The 15379-nt window shown below is 37.8% G+C and overlaps 1 pseudogene across 1 annotated transcript; it reads left to right on the plus strand.

Moving 5' to 3' along the window:
- The first annotated feature begins 13917 nt into the window (after window positions 1–13917).
- LOC103276129 lies at window positions 13918–15009 on the plus strand (annotated as a pseudogene). The gene has a single exon (XR_505353.2). The product of XR_505353.2 is annotated as a cell division cycle-associated protein 7 pseudogene (transcript).
- The last annotated feature ends 370 nt before the right edge of the window (window positions 15010–15379 follow it).

Genomic DNA, 15379 nt, shown 5'->3' on the forward strand with positions numbered 1-15379 from the left:
ACTCAAAAAAAAAAAAATCAGATGGTATGCAGACAGTCTGGTGTCTGTTCAGACAATGGCATGCATGGGTTAAAAGCCTAGCCTTACCACTCACTAGCTGTTCGACCTCTCTGTGTCTTGGTGTTCTTCTCCTCTTTTGTACTAAGGATTAAATCAGTAACCCCCTGTAAATAACTGTGTGGAATATAGCATGGACTATAAAGTTATTAGCTTTAAAAATTCAAATATCTGAATTCCACCACATACCTACTAAATCAGAACTTCTAAGCACGAGATCCTGGAATTAAGCTCCTTTGGAGATCCTGATGCACTTTGATGTTTATGCATTTCAATGGCACTTTTATCCAATGCCATAGAAGCTTCAGAAACATCTAGCTTAGAACTTTTTCTTTATATGCCAGCTACTATGGTTTTATAATCCTTCTTATCTAAATTCATGGATTCACCATCATAGATTCAAAATTGGTTACCAATGCTTTGTATTTTTTTCTCTTGTCAACAAAATAAGTAAAGTTGCTGTATATTATCCAGAATATTTTTTGTTTGTTTGTTGGCTGGTTTTTATTTTTTTAAGAGGCAGGGCCTCACTATGTTGCCTGGTGGTCTGGTCTGGAGCTCCTGGTCTCAAGTGATATTCCCTTGCCAGCCTTGCAAGTAGCTGAGATTACAGGCAAAAGCCACCACACCCAGTCACAGCATGCTTTAAGATGCCAAAATCTCTCCACAGTGACTGTGTACAGTGTGGCTTCTGCCTATAATCCTAGTTAATGGGGAGACTACAATGGGAGGATCACTTAAGCCCAGGAGTTTGAGGCTAGTGTGGATCATATAGCAAGACTTTATCTCAAAAAGAAAAAAAAATTCTTCCAAAATGCTTGCATTCATTCTAATGTTATGCTCCACCTTTACCCTTCTTTACTTTGCTTTGTTGTTACAGGCTGAAGTTCATAAATGCAATTGTGTTTGGTCCTTCTCATATCATGTTTCAAGTCATCATTGTTAGCACAATAGTCCCTGAGGTTGAAAGGACTAGTGGGATCCTAACTACACCACTGATATTCAGCTGGTGAGACTACGGAAGATTCACTCATTCATTCAACAAATACTCACTGAGCATTTCAACATGCCAGACAATGGGGAGTCCTTGGTGAATAAAGCATATTATTATGATTAAAAGTAAAAAATGTCTTCTTGTTTAAGAGGTGTGTCTTCAGATTGGAAGAGACTAAGGATTACTTCAAAAACTAAACACAGTGTGGAATCCTGGAATAGGTACTGGAACAGAGAAGAGAGATACTGGTGAAACACTGAGGAAATTTGAATAAGGCTTTTATCTCAGTTAGCAGTATGGTACTGATATTACTTTCCACTTTCTTGGGAGAAAAAAAAAGTTTCTTCCCCTACTGTCCCTACTCAAAATTCAGCATTGGGAAGTCTTGTTGGTATAGCAGACACCACAGTAGCATGGAGTTTCATCATTGTACTATGATTACGTAAGATGTCGACACTACTGGAAAGCTAGGCCAAGATTATATAGGGACTTTGTACTATTTTTGCAGTTTTGTCTAAAATTATTTTTTAATGATTTTAAATTTTAAAAAGATATTGTGTGTTTTTATTTTAATTTTTTTTTTTAAAGTATGACCGGGCGCAGTGACTTGCACCTATAATCCCAACACTTTGGGAGGCCAAGGTGAGAAGATTGCCTGAGCCCATGGGTTCAAGACCAAACTGGGCAAGTTGGCCTCGTCTCTACAATAAATCAAAAAATTAGCTGGGCATGGTGGCACACGCCTGTAGTTTCAGTTACTTGGAAGTCTGAAGTGGAAGGATCGCCTAAGCCCAGCGGTTCAAGGCTGCAGTGGCCATGAGCGTGTCACTGCAGCCCAGTCTGGGCAACAGAGTGATACTCCAACTCAAAAAAAAAAAGTGTGGTCTGGAGAAGAGTGAATATGTCAAATACTAATCCCTAAATAGCTGCAATAATTAGGGGAAAAAAAATACCTGGAAAAATCCTTCTGTGATAGCACATACCTTTTTCATGACAGATGCTTTGCTTGCAGTAGCTAGACTTTCCATGACTTGACTATCTGCCTGGAAGAGTGGATTTTTATTATACCAAAGTTAAGGCAAAGTTATATTGAAAGGATAAAGGACAGGAAGTGTGTCTGTTTGCAATAGGGGTAAAGAAGAATTGGGAAGGTGTGTGTGAAAGAGAATTAAAGAGTCATCTTCTATAGAGATCAATAAGTTCCCTTATTTGAATAAATGCCAAATAACCCTATGCCCTACCCACATGTTGGGTTGTTATATTATTCCATTTCAGTCTCCTATTATTGACTGTTTGCCTGGATCAGGTCCAGACATGGCCAGTAGCTCCTGAACACCGTGTTCTCTGTGTTCTACTATAATTCCTACAGTTGATCAGATCCCAAAGCACCTCTCTCACTCTAACAGGAAGATCTAGCTGAGTCTAGCTGATTTCACATACATGACACTCTGGGCTACTGCCTTCCTTCTTACATTCTCCACACCACGTTAGTCAAATCGCTTTGCTATCAACATTGGCATTTGCTATCCCTATGTCTTCATTCATTCAGTAAATATTTATTGAACACCAATTATGTGTCAGGCACTGGGCAAAACAATGAGAATGCAGAAAGAAAACACAATAAACATGGATCTTATACTTACAGAGCTCAGTGAATAAATAACTGGCTCTGTTTTTCTTTCTTCCTCCTTTCCTCCCTTCCTTCCTTTTTTTTTTTTCTTCATTTCAGAGCTTGAATGATAACTTCTCTCTAGTTTCTAAAAAGATTTTTGAAAATTTTTATTTCAAGTAATCACTTTCTGTGTGAAAGAATCCCGATTGTATGCGATTGGTTCAGCTCTCCTATATTGGCATCTACAACTTTTGTTTTTGAGAAATCTTATATCCTCAGCAAGCCTCACTGTAAACATCCTCCCATATGAAACCAAGGTTTGTGTATTTTTTGAGTATGGACATAAACATGCAAAGACTTGGAGGCGTTGGGTATTGCTCTTTCAACAGCCTGCTTCCATGGCAACAGGGTCTATTAGAGAGAAGCAGCCTTGTCACCACAAATTTAGGTCCATATAATTTTACAGAAAAGATAAAAAGTTGTGTGGCAACTCTATCTTCCTCCATTTTTTACATGAAGTAATTTCTCAGAAATATGATCAGCATTTGAGACAACAAGCGATTAAAAATTAAAAGGCCCTGAGAGAGAGTAAAAGTCTATTCATATCAAGGATTTTGAAAACTTAATGAAAGGTGAAAGAAAACATGATAGGACTGCAATCTTTAACATTTTTTTGCACAGTGAACAATTGACCCAAAGAATCAATTGAAGATTTAGATCATTAGGAGACTAAAATGTTCATCTTTAAGAGTTTGTACTTTGAGGCCTATGAAGAGCAAAAAAGAGAAATTCCAGTAAGTTTGAAGAAATCCTATATTTGTAGTGCTATTTATTACTCAGATTAGAAGATCAAATATGAGCACAAATACTGCATTAAATTCTTTGAACTTTAAATGTTAGCATGTTTTCTCCAAAACCATCATGCTAACTTACTGATAGGCAAACAAGGGCAGAGAATACCTAATAGGACAAAGAGTTTTCAGAGACTGTGAAGAATTATCAACCCAACATTGTTATCCTTGGCTCACTTGCTTTCTAGAACTCTATGCTATAAAACAGCCTATATGAATTTTGTTGATCTCAGTTGATCAGAGAATCTTCTCACAAGGTTTAGGCCATAGATTTAACTCCTGTGTATATGAGGCTACAGGGCCCCAGGCAACAGCTAAAGTACTCACAAGAAACACTGGGTCAGGCAGCAAAACTCAATGACTGCAACTTCATAACTGATTATTGAAGCTGTCATAATGACTAAATACAATTAAGTATTTATTATATATTTAGATTTAGTTTTATTAGGAGGTTTGACTCAATGCCCTGGTCTGATCACTGGATATATGTATTATTTTATTTATTACATATATTATTATTATTATATTTTACATATAATGTAAATAGATAGGTCATAAATATATATGCAATCAACATTTAGTATTGTCTGATGTTCACAGTAATATATGTGATTATTTGTTTTGTTTTGTTTCTGAGTTGGGAGCCTCACTCTATCACCCAGGTTGAAGTGCAGTGGCATAATCACGATGATCACGGCTCATGGCAGCCTCAACCTCCTAGGATCAGGTGATCCTGATATCTCAGCCCCCCAAATAGCTTAGACTACAGGCAAATGCTACCACACCCAGCTAATTTTTTTTTATTTTTTTGTAGAGACGAAATTTTGCTATGTTGCCCAGGGTAGTCTTGAACTCCTGGGCTCAAGCAGTCCTCCCTTCTTGTCCTCCCAAAGTGCTGGGATTACAGGAGTGAGTCACTGCACCTAGCTGACAGTTTGTTTTACCAATGTATCTCCTTCAGAAATAACAATAGAGTAATTTTATTTAATTTTACTTATATTTGTTTGTTATTTTTTGAGCCGTAGTCTCACTCTGTTGCCCATGTCATAGTGCAGAGCACAATCATGGTTTATCACAGCCTCGACTTCCTGGGTTCAGCAGATCCTCCCACCTGAGCTTCCCAAGTAGCTGGAACCACAGGCATTCACTACCATGCCCTACTAATCTTTCGATTTTTTTTGTGGAGATGAGATTTTGCTATGTTGTTGCCTAAATTGGTCTCAAACTCCTGGGTTCAAGCAATCCTCAACCTCCTAAAGTGCTAGGATTACAAGTATAAATAACTATACCCGACAGTAATTTCTTATTATTGATACACATGTGTACACAATTATGAGGTGCATTTTATATTTTGATACATGCATACAATGTGTAATGATCAAATGAGAGTAACTGGGATATCCATCATCTCAAACATTTATCATTAATTTGTGTTGAGAACATTCCAAATCTTCTCCTTTAGCTATTTTGAAATATATTATTAATTCTCGTTAACTATAGTTGCCCTTCTGTGCTATCAAACACTAGAACTTACCCTTTTTATCTAACTATATGTTTGTACCCATTAACCAGCCTCTCTTCATTCACTCCCTTCCCAGCCTCTGGTAACCACCATTCTATGAGGGTGACCCCAAAAACATGGAATTATCTTTTGGAGGGCAGACCCCTGTAGTACACTCAGAATGTGTTCCTCTGGATCAAACAATAACCAAAGTTTCTATCTCTGTGTTCTACTATAATTCCTACAGTTGATCAGATCCCAAAGCACCTCTCTCACTCTAACAGGAAGATCTAGCTGAGTCTAGCTGATTTCACATACATGACACAAAATAACAAATTATTTCTATTGAATGAGCATTTGTCAACAGAAATAATTCACCTAAGGTTGTTTTAGTAATTGTTGCCATTGTTTTTCAATAAATAATTTTTCAAAACTATATTCATTTTCTGAAAGTTGATGGATGCATGTCCATTTCAGTTTTTCAAAATACAAATTAGTGACCAAAAAAAAGCAATTCATTCTATTTTATGATGTTCTAGTGCTGCCTATATTATTTTCACCCAAATACAGTAACAGAAAAAGTAATGTTGTTTGTCAAAGAGAGAGACGAGAGGCTATCCTGTTATCCTTGAGAAGTCGACCACCATGTTGTGGAAGAGTCTACAGAGAGAGCCAGAGGGTCAAGAACTGCAGGCAGCTCCTCTAGAAACTGAGAACAGCCCCTCAGTCAAAAGACAGCAAGGAAACAGAGATGTCAGTTCTACAAGCACAAGGGCAAGAATTCTGCTAATAATCTGAGGGAGCTTGGAAGTGGATCTTTTCTTAGTTGAGCCTCTGATGAGACTGCAGCATTGGCTAACACCTGGACTTCAGCCTGGTGAGACCCTGGAGTTTATAATACAAATATGCTGTACCTGGACTCTTAACCCATGAACATTTGTTGTGAGATAACAGACATAAATTGTTTTAGGCTATTAAGTTTATGGCAATTTGTTGTACAATGTAGAAAACTGACACTGGGAAGTGTGATGCTGATGTAACAATTACCCAAAATGGCAGAGTATCTTTGGAACGGGGCCATGGATGGAGGCTGGAGGAATTGAGGAGGAGCATGATAGAGAAAGCCTAAATCACCTCAAATAGACTATTAATTGATATATGGACTTCAAGATCACTGCTACAGAGGGCTCAAAGGAAATGCAAAGCATGTTCTTGGAACCTAAAGAAACATGGTGGCTTAAGCCTGTAATCCCAGCACTTTGGGAGGTCAAGGTGAGAGGATTGCCTGAGTCCAGGGGTTTGAGACCAGCCTGGGCTACTTGGTGAGACCTCGTCTCTACAATAAAAAGTTAAAAAATTAGCCAGGCATGGTGATGTGCACCTGTAGTTCCAGCTACTTGGAGGGCTGAGGTGGAAGGATCACCTGAGTCCAGCAGTTTGAAGCTGTGGTGGCCCTGAGCATGCCACTGCACTCCAGCCTGGATGACAGAGTGAGACTCCAACTCAAAAAAAATTTTGATCATTTTGCTAGGGAAATTTCCAAACAAAATGTTGAAAATGCTGCCTGATTTCTTCTTACTGCTCATAGTAAAATACAAGAGGAAAGAACTAACTTGAGGAATGAATTGTAAAACAAAAAGCAACCAGGAATGAATGATTCAGGATATTTTTGGTCTCTTCACATGGCAAAAGATGCTAAAATTAAGAGATTCATGGTTTGGAAAGCATACTCTAGAAAACAAAGGCAGAATTCATAACTGTACAGCCTTTTCCTAAAATCTGAAATTAAAAAATCAGAGTATTCAGTCACATAAAAGAGTATTTCAAGAAATTAAGTCTGTCCCATGTGGGCCCTCAAAAAAGCTTAAGGACATTGTCCTTCAGTACTATTAGCAGAAGGCAGAGAGGATAGAGAAGAGATCATCTTTAAAAGATCTTTAAGTATGACTTTGTCTAATGGAAAGGACCCTTTTGAGATCCAGAGCAAACCCACATAGTTCTTGAGAAAACTGTTCCAGCAGAAACACTTTCAGAGTGAACTGGAAGAGAGAATACAAAATAAAAGGACTCCCTCCAAATTCTACTGTCACAAAGTAGAATGATAAAACTACTCAGCAGTATGCATGTGCCACCTTACATGAAAAAAGGTTGACTTCAAGAACAAAACCAAGGGACCAGAGAATGGAGTCAAGAGCCAAGAAGAATTACCCACAGGCCTTGACAACTAATAAAGGGACTCTGGCTAGAGTTTGGCCAGCTGCTTTGGACCAGTGACTCCTTTTTGTCTTCCATTTTCCCTCTTTTTTCACTGTTATCCTGTGTCCATGCCACCATTGTAGTTTGATGTGTTGGAAGCAGATCTTCTCACAGGCTCACAGATGGACAGAAATTAGGTCCCAGAGAGTATATGTAATGGGTTTCACTCAGGAACCTCATCCACACCTGGGCCTGATTGAAAGGTTGACACTTTGGACTTTGAGTTTGATGGAATTCTTTGAAATCTGGAAGGAGATGATGTATCTTAAATATGAGAGGTATACCAGAGGGCCAATTGTAGCACACAGATCTTAAGGTGGCCACCATACTGGGACTTCATAAAGCACCTCTCCTAGAGTGTGGATCTGAGGCTTGTTTCTAACCCATAGAATATGACAAAAGTGATACAGAAAAAGAAAGAAAGAAAAGAGAGAAATATCTTCCCCTTCAAATTTCTTTCCTATGTTAATCCTATGTAGGATTTCTTATTTCTTAACAAATTTAAGAAAAAAAATAACTTATGAAAGCTCTCATATTCATTTGCTACTTACTTTGCCCTCATTTAAACATGTTAATTTGCACTCCTTAAATTATAGAGCCTATGCTCTTTATTTTTTCTACTTCCATCCTTGTTTTCAGTGGCAGCCCCAGATTCGCTGACTTTAAATACGAAAAGGATTTTATAATCTTTTATTAACATATGTTTTTCAACCTAAGAAAATGCCAGATGTGTAAAGGTATCTATAAACTCAGTCAATAAGGAGGGCCATGTAGTTATTGCCTACCTATTGTAATGCTAAGACAGAAAGCATCAAAATCTGGTAGGACATTCTAACCTGATTCTATATCATCTCTTATGGTTTCCCTAAACTAATAAAAAGTAAGTTAGATTCTTGTATCTTTAGCATAAGATTTGATAATCTGTGTCTTTCCTCCTCCTAGTTTTCAAATGCAATCCATCAGTGTTACCTCTCTCCTGACTGTTCTACAAGTATCCAGGTCCAGGCCCAGGGCAAACTTGAACACATCACCAATCTGAAAAAGAGAAAAACTGACCTTGCTCAAAAGAGAGGGATATAGGAGACACAAAGTCCTCAAATAACTGTATGTAGAAAATCTCTGTATGGTATTAAATATACAGTGAAATTAATCATAACAAGAGAAACAGATTTGCTTTGTTGTATTCCAAAACTCCCATCCTAACTCTTCTTTCACATAAGATTGGATGTTAGAGAAAGGAACCTCTGATTTGTGTTTCTTTCTCTTGTGCCATTTTTTTAACCTGAACCTTCCTTTTATCTTTTGCCTTTCTCTTATCCTTCATTCAAATAGTTATTTGCAAAATGTACATAATAGCAATGTGATATACAGCATTAGCTCCACTTTCTTATTCCAGATCTAGAATCTGTTTCTGCTAAAGAAAGGCCTGAATTCCTTATGTGAAATAAAGTTACAGGTACAAGGTTCTAGAATTCTCACAAAAACTCAGCAATCTTAAACATATCTGATTTCTATGACTATTTTTGGAGTTCCCCCAAAGGCTAAGGTAAAAATCAATTACAGTTATTATTATCAAGCACCTTTGTAAGAAACACTTATTTATATAATTTGCATACAGAAGCATTTACAGTGAACATCATATTTAGGTACAATTAATACTAAAATAAATAAATCAAAACAGGATAAAATATCAATAACAATCCAAGATATTTTGGTATTCTATTACTGTCATTGCAGAAATCTCAAAATAGCATTTACACTCATCACTACTTTGAAATAATGATAGTTGTTAGATTTACCAATCGATCTTATTACTTAATGTGTTAATAGGAAAGTGCCTAAAGTACTATAACAAATATTTTGATAATTGTATTTTAATGTAATAATTTTCCTTTGAATCTTGTGTATTATTTTTCTATATGCATAAATGCATTGTTTTGAAAATAATCACCTGACTATTAAAGAAGGGGTCAGTAGCACACACAAAATACATTCAGACATTCCTGTTAAAAAAAATCAGACCAGGCACGGGCTAACACCTATAATCCCAGCACTTTGGGAGGCAGAGGCAAGTGTATTGCCTGAGTCCAGGGGTTCGAGACCAGCCTTGGGCACCTTGGAGAGACCTCATCTCAAAATAAATCAAATAGTCAGGTGTGGTGGTGCACACCTGTGATTCCAGCTACTTGGAAGGCCAAGGTGGAAGGATCACCTAAGCCCAGCAGGTTGAGGTTGTGCCACTGCACTCCAGCCTGGGCAACAAGAGTGAGACTCCAACTCAAAAGAAAAAAAAAAAATCAGGTATAAATTTTTTTTAAAGAGAAGTGTTAATTTTCTAATCAATTGATAAATTTATAATAATATAGAATTCTTCAGATTTTCTGCTGTATCTTGTGTCAGTTTTGCTATGTTTTATTTTTTAAAGAATTTATTCATTTTATCTAAGTTAAAGTTGTCCACATATTCTCTTATTATCCTTTTAGTATTTATAAGATCTGTGATGATATACCTTCCTTATTCTTAATATAGGTATAAGTTATGTCCCTTGTCTTTGTTTTTTGATCATGCTAACTGAAGTTTATCCATTTGTTGATCTTTTAAAACAAGCAGTTTTTAACTTTGTTAAATTTCTCAATTGTTTTTCTGATTTCTATTCATATTACACCTTTCTTCTTTTCTAATACAAGCATTTAAAAGCTATACGTTAAACAACAGTTACAGTTGCTACAAATGTGTATGTTGTCCCTCAAGTCCATTTTTGGAAAAACTAATTTGAAATTTTAAAATGTGTGTTGAATGTCCACTGTGCAGAGCACACAGTGCTAGATGCTCTGTGGGTTGTGTATGTGTTTATGCCCTATGCAAACTTTCAACCTCACAGGAGTAATCGATTTACAAATGACTATAATACAGGGCAGTTTATAGAGCTAGCAAGAAGACACAGTCACAAAAAGTGAGGTGATGGATGTGTTAAATATCTAGATTTAGTAATTTCAAAATCTATACATGTGTCAAAATATCACATTGTATACTATAAATAGATATAATTTTTGTAAAAAGAAACCACCACAACATAGTGCTGGAAGAACCCTAGGGAAGGGACTGGTGTTTGGCCAGCCAGAGTGTGAAATGCCTGTTTGCTAACAGGCCGATGCTTCTGATGAACAGTGCCACAGCAGGAAATACATTCCTGAGTCATAAAGGAGCACTGGTGGTAAAGACTGGTATAATTTTGATGTAATTTTTTAAAGACTTTGGTTAATATATATTTTGTTATTTCCTCATAGTATAATTGTTTGAGAATGTATAGTCTTTGGAGACTATTAAATAGCAACCCCATTTAACTAGAAATTTACTCAGAATATTCTGCTCTTCAAGATGGTTTGGATAACACATTTTTAAGTTGTATGTAGATGATATAGTTCTACCAAATGACATTCTTTCATTTACTGCTTACATACTTTTGGAATGTACTTTATGAGATTAAAAATGACCTTGAATATGTATTTTGAAAATACAATAAATAAATGTTATAAATCTCCCTTTACGCACTACTTTAGCTACATTACACAGATTTTTAGAATTTTGTGTTTTCATTATTAGTCAGTTAAAATATTATCTAAATTCACCAGTGAGTTCTGCTTTCACACATGGTAACTTAGAAGGATGATATTTACTTCCCAAATTTTGGAAGATTTTACCTCGTATTTTTCACTGGTTATGGAAGTCTGGCTTGACAGTTTCCTTTCAGTGTCTTAAAGATGTTCCATTCATGGTGTTTTCTGAACACCACTGTCTCTATGATGTCATTTGTATCCTTGGTCCCCTGTCTATAGTATGTCTTTCTCTTTGGCAAAATTTTCTCTTTGCCTTTAGTTAGCAGTTCAAATGTGATGTACCTAGGTGTAGTTTTATTTTTTTTTTTCAGCAATGAAATTTTCAAAGCTATAAATCAAGATTTTTGAGTCATTATTTGTAATAAATTTTCCACTCCAATTAACTATTTGTTAGACTTTTAGATATTGTCCCACAGATACTGAGGCTTTTTTAAAAATATCTTTATTATTTCTGATCTTCAGGTTGAATAATTTCTATTGGTCTACTTTCAAGTTCAGTGATGACTTATCATCTCCATTCTTCTGTTAAACTTCCAGTATTTTTTCAAATATTTTATACCTTGGTTTTATAATTTTCAGCTGGTTCTTTTTCATAGTTATATTTCTCGACTGAGATTTTTAATTTGTTAGCTCATTGTAGGCATATTTTTCTTTACCTCCTTGAACATAGTTATAGCAACTGCTTTAATCTTTACCTGATAATTCCAACATCTGAGTCACCTAAGAGTCAAACTTTATTCAATTTTCTCCTGAACTGCCGGGGGGGCAGGGGGAAGGTAGGATTGGCAGTAGTGGGAAACTGACGGGGGGGGCACATCTCATCAACAAGGCACATCTCATCAACAAGGTACCTGTATAATGAACATTTGTATACCTAACCCTGAATTGTACCCCACATCTTTAAAATTTTTTAAAAAATTTTTAATTTAGTGTGAGACAAGGTCTCGCCAAGTTGCCGGGGCTGGCCTCAAACCTGCCAGCTCAGGTAATCCACTTGCCTCGGCCTCCCAAAGTGCTCGGATTACAGGCTGAGCATCCGAACCCAGCCAAAAATAAATTTTAAAAATAATAACAATAATAAATAAATTTTCTCCTGAATAGGGAATGCATTTTCTTGTTTCACATGTTTAGTAATTTGCAATTGCATCTTGTGAGTGATATATTCAATATACATGTTACACATTTTCGGTGAAATAATGTAAAGACTCTCTAGATTCTCTCACATTCCTCCAAAGAATATTGTGGAGCATTTGAAAGGTGTTTGTTGTTTTTGTTGTTGCTGTTTTAGCAGGCAGTTAATTTGCTTGAACTCAAACTCCTAATTCTATGTCCTTTGTGGAGTAATACAGCTAAAATCCTGCTCAATTATTTTAGCGCTAGCTACCTTATGCATGTGCAATTCACGGGTCAGCCAGAGATAGTAGCATATTTTATACCAGAATTTGGAGGTGTCCCTCTGTTGATTTTCTCCTTTCCTGTGTTGCTTTCCTATGGCTGCCATAACAAAGTATCACAAACTGGGTGACTTAAAACAACAAATTTATTCTCTCACAGTTCTGGAGACTGTAAGACCAAAATTAAGGCATTGGCAAAGTTGGTTTCTTCTGGAGGCTCTGAGGAAGAGTTTGTTCTATGCCTGTCTACCAGCTTCTGGTGATTGACAACAATATTTGGCATTCCTTCGTTTATGGTTGCACACTCTGATCTCTGCCCCTATCCTCACGTAGACACCTTCCTTCTTTGTGTCTGTGTCCACATTTCTCTATTTTAATAAGAATATCAGTCACTGGATTAGGGCCAATCCAAATCTAGTATGACTTCATCTTGAGTTTACTACATCTGCAAAGATTCTATTTCCAAATAAGTTTGCATTCACAGATTCTGAGTGGACATAAATTTTTGGTGGACACTTTTCACCCATTATATTCCCCTACTTTCCAGTTGCAGTGGTAGCCTCAAACTCTGTCCTCTGAGTCGTTAGGCCATTAAGACTACAGATTTTCACCCAAATTTTAGCTGCTACTAGCATCGCTGAGTAGGTTGCTCTTAGGCAAAAAAAAAAAAAAAAAACCCACAAAGCCCAGAAATTCACAGTGCTGTTCCTTTCTCCTAAAAATCAAATTCTCTTCAGATTTTGTCTGCTTTTATTTACCCTACCATGCCCCTAGCAGATGTCTCTTTAAATCTTTTTAATAGTTCATAGCTACTCTCAGTGGGAGGGTTAGTCTAACAGAACTACTTCATCACAACTACAATGGAATTACCTGTTTTTCTGACCAACTGCATAGGACAAAAAAATGACATTTTGCTTCATGTTAAATAATAGATATGAGGTATGTTATATTTTAAAACCATTATTTTATTTATAATACATTAAATTATTTTTCCACATTAGATAGATGAACGTTTTATTAAGCAACAAAACATTCATTCTAATCACAAAGTGGGTCTGGTGTCTGATGAATAAAATATAAACAAGAGTAACACATTTATTACTTAATGTTTTAATTACCGCTCTAAGTGCTTTATATGTATTATCTCAGAAATCTTCGCATCAATACTACAATTTAAGCAGTAGTTTTACAGATGATTAACTCTCATCTGTGACTCAAACCTGTGTGCCACTGCTCTCCAACCTGGGCGACGGAGTGAAACCCCGACTCAAAAACAAAAAAAATTGAGTAAACTGAGGCCCTGAGAGGTTAAATAATCTGTTGAAGTTACGTAACTATGCTATACTGCCTCTTAAAAACACAAATTTTTGGTCAACCGCACGCAGCAGTGGCAGTGTCAAGAGCCCGGGCGCGTGAGCGGGGTCCCCAGGGCCCGCTCTCCATCACCCGCTGGCTCCACTCTTCCTCCCCAAGCCGGGACCCATGCAAATCAGCCTGCTCAGTTCAGGGCAATACGAATCACTTTCGCGCCACTCGCTCAGGACCGCGCAGTTGCGTGGAGATCGGTCCTGGGAGCCCCCAAAGCGTCTTTCCAAAGCGAATTTTAGGAGTGTCTGAGGCTGTCCTTGAGCAAAAGGATCGCAGAGTAAAGTTCAAGAAATTCAGATATGTGAAGTTGATTTCCATGGAAACTGCGTCATCCTCTGATGACAGTTGTGACAGCTTTGCTTCTGATAATTTTGCAAACACGAGACTACAGTCAGTCCGGGAAGGCTGTCGCACACGCAGCCAAGGCAGACACTCTGCACCCCTCAGGGTAGCCATGAAGTTTCCAGCGCGAAACAGCAGGGGAGCGGCCAACAAGAAAGCAGAGTCCCCCCAACCTTCAAATAATTCTGTGACCAATTCTAATTCTGATTCAGAAGAAGAAAGCGGCATGAATTTTTTGGAGAAAAGTGCTTTAAATATAAAGCAAAAACAAAGCAATGCTTGCAAAACTCATGTCAGAATTAGAAAGTTTCCCTGGCTCATTCCCTAGAAGACATTCCTTTCCAGGTCCCAGTTCACAACTGAAGAGACCCCGCAGGCGAACGTTCCCAGATGTCGCCTCCAGGAGAAACCTTGAACGGAGAGCTCGCCCTCTCACCAGGTCGAGGTCCCGGATCCTGGGGTCCCTTGGTCCTCTACCCATGGAGGAGGAAGAGGAAGAGGAAGAGGATAAGTACATGTTGGTGAGGAAGAGGAAGACCATAGATGGCTACATGAACGAAGACGACATGCCCAGAATTCGTCGCTCCAGGTCACCCATGACCCTTCCGCATATAATTCGCCCAGTGGAAGAAATTACAGAGGAAGAGTTGGAAAACATCTGCCAACACTTCTCGAGAGAAGATCTATAACCGTTCGCTGGGCTCTACTTGTCATCAGTGCCGCCAGAAAACGATTGATACCAAAACAAACTGCAGAAACCCAGACTGCTGGGACGTTCGAGGCCAGTTCTGTGGCCCCTGCCTTCGAAACCGTTACGGTGAAGAGGTCAGGGATGCTCTGCTGGATCCGAACTGGCACTGCCCACCTTGTCGAGGGATATGCAACTGCAGTTTCTGCCGGCAGCGAGATGGACGGTGCGCCACGGGGGTCCTTGTGTATTTAGCCAAGTACCATGGCTTTGGGAATGTGCATGCTTACTTAAAAAGTCTGAAACAAGAGTTTGAAATGCAAGCGTGATACCTGGAAGATTCACTGCCTGCCTTCCACTTCTCCATTCTTATTAAAGTTTTCATTTTTGTCACTGATTGAAACCTGACTTAAGCATTTTAGTGACCAGTCTGTTTTACAGGAACTCCAGATTAATCTTACTAGACTCACATGTTTCTGGAGCGTTGCAAAAAGTATATTGCTACTTACACTTGGTCCTCTTGCGGTTTCTCCTCTGCTCCCTGTAACCCCACCTCATATCCTTCCCCTCTACTTCCAACGGTCTTCTCCTGCCTCTTGGTTTCTGAGTTCTTTTTTAAATGACAATTTTACACAAGCATAGTTGATTTAGTCTGTATTGAAACAGCCCTGGAATCCACTCATAAAATTCAAGCACTTA

The sequence above is a fragment of the Carlito syrichta genome, unplaced genomic scaffold, assembly GCF_000164805.1.
Source record: "Carlito syrichta isolate Samal-C Ts95f unplaced genomic scaffold, Tarsius_syrichta-2.0.1 Scaffold315938, whole genome shotgun sequence".
NCBI lineage: Eukaryota > Metazoa > Chordata > Mammalia > Primates > Tarsiidae > Carlito > Carlito syrichta.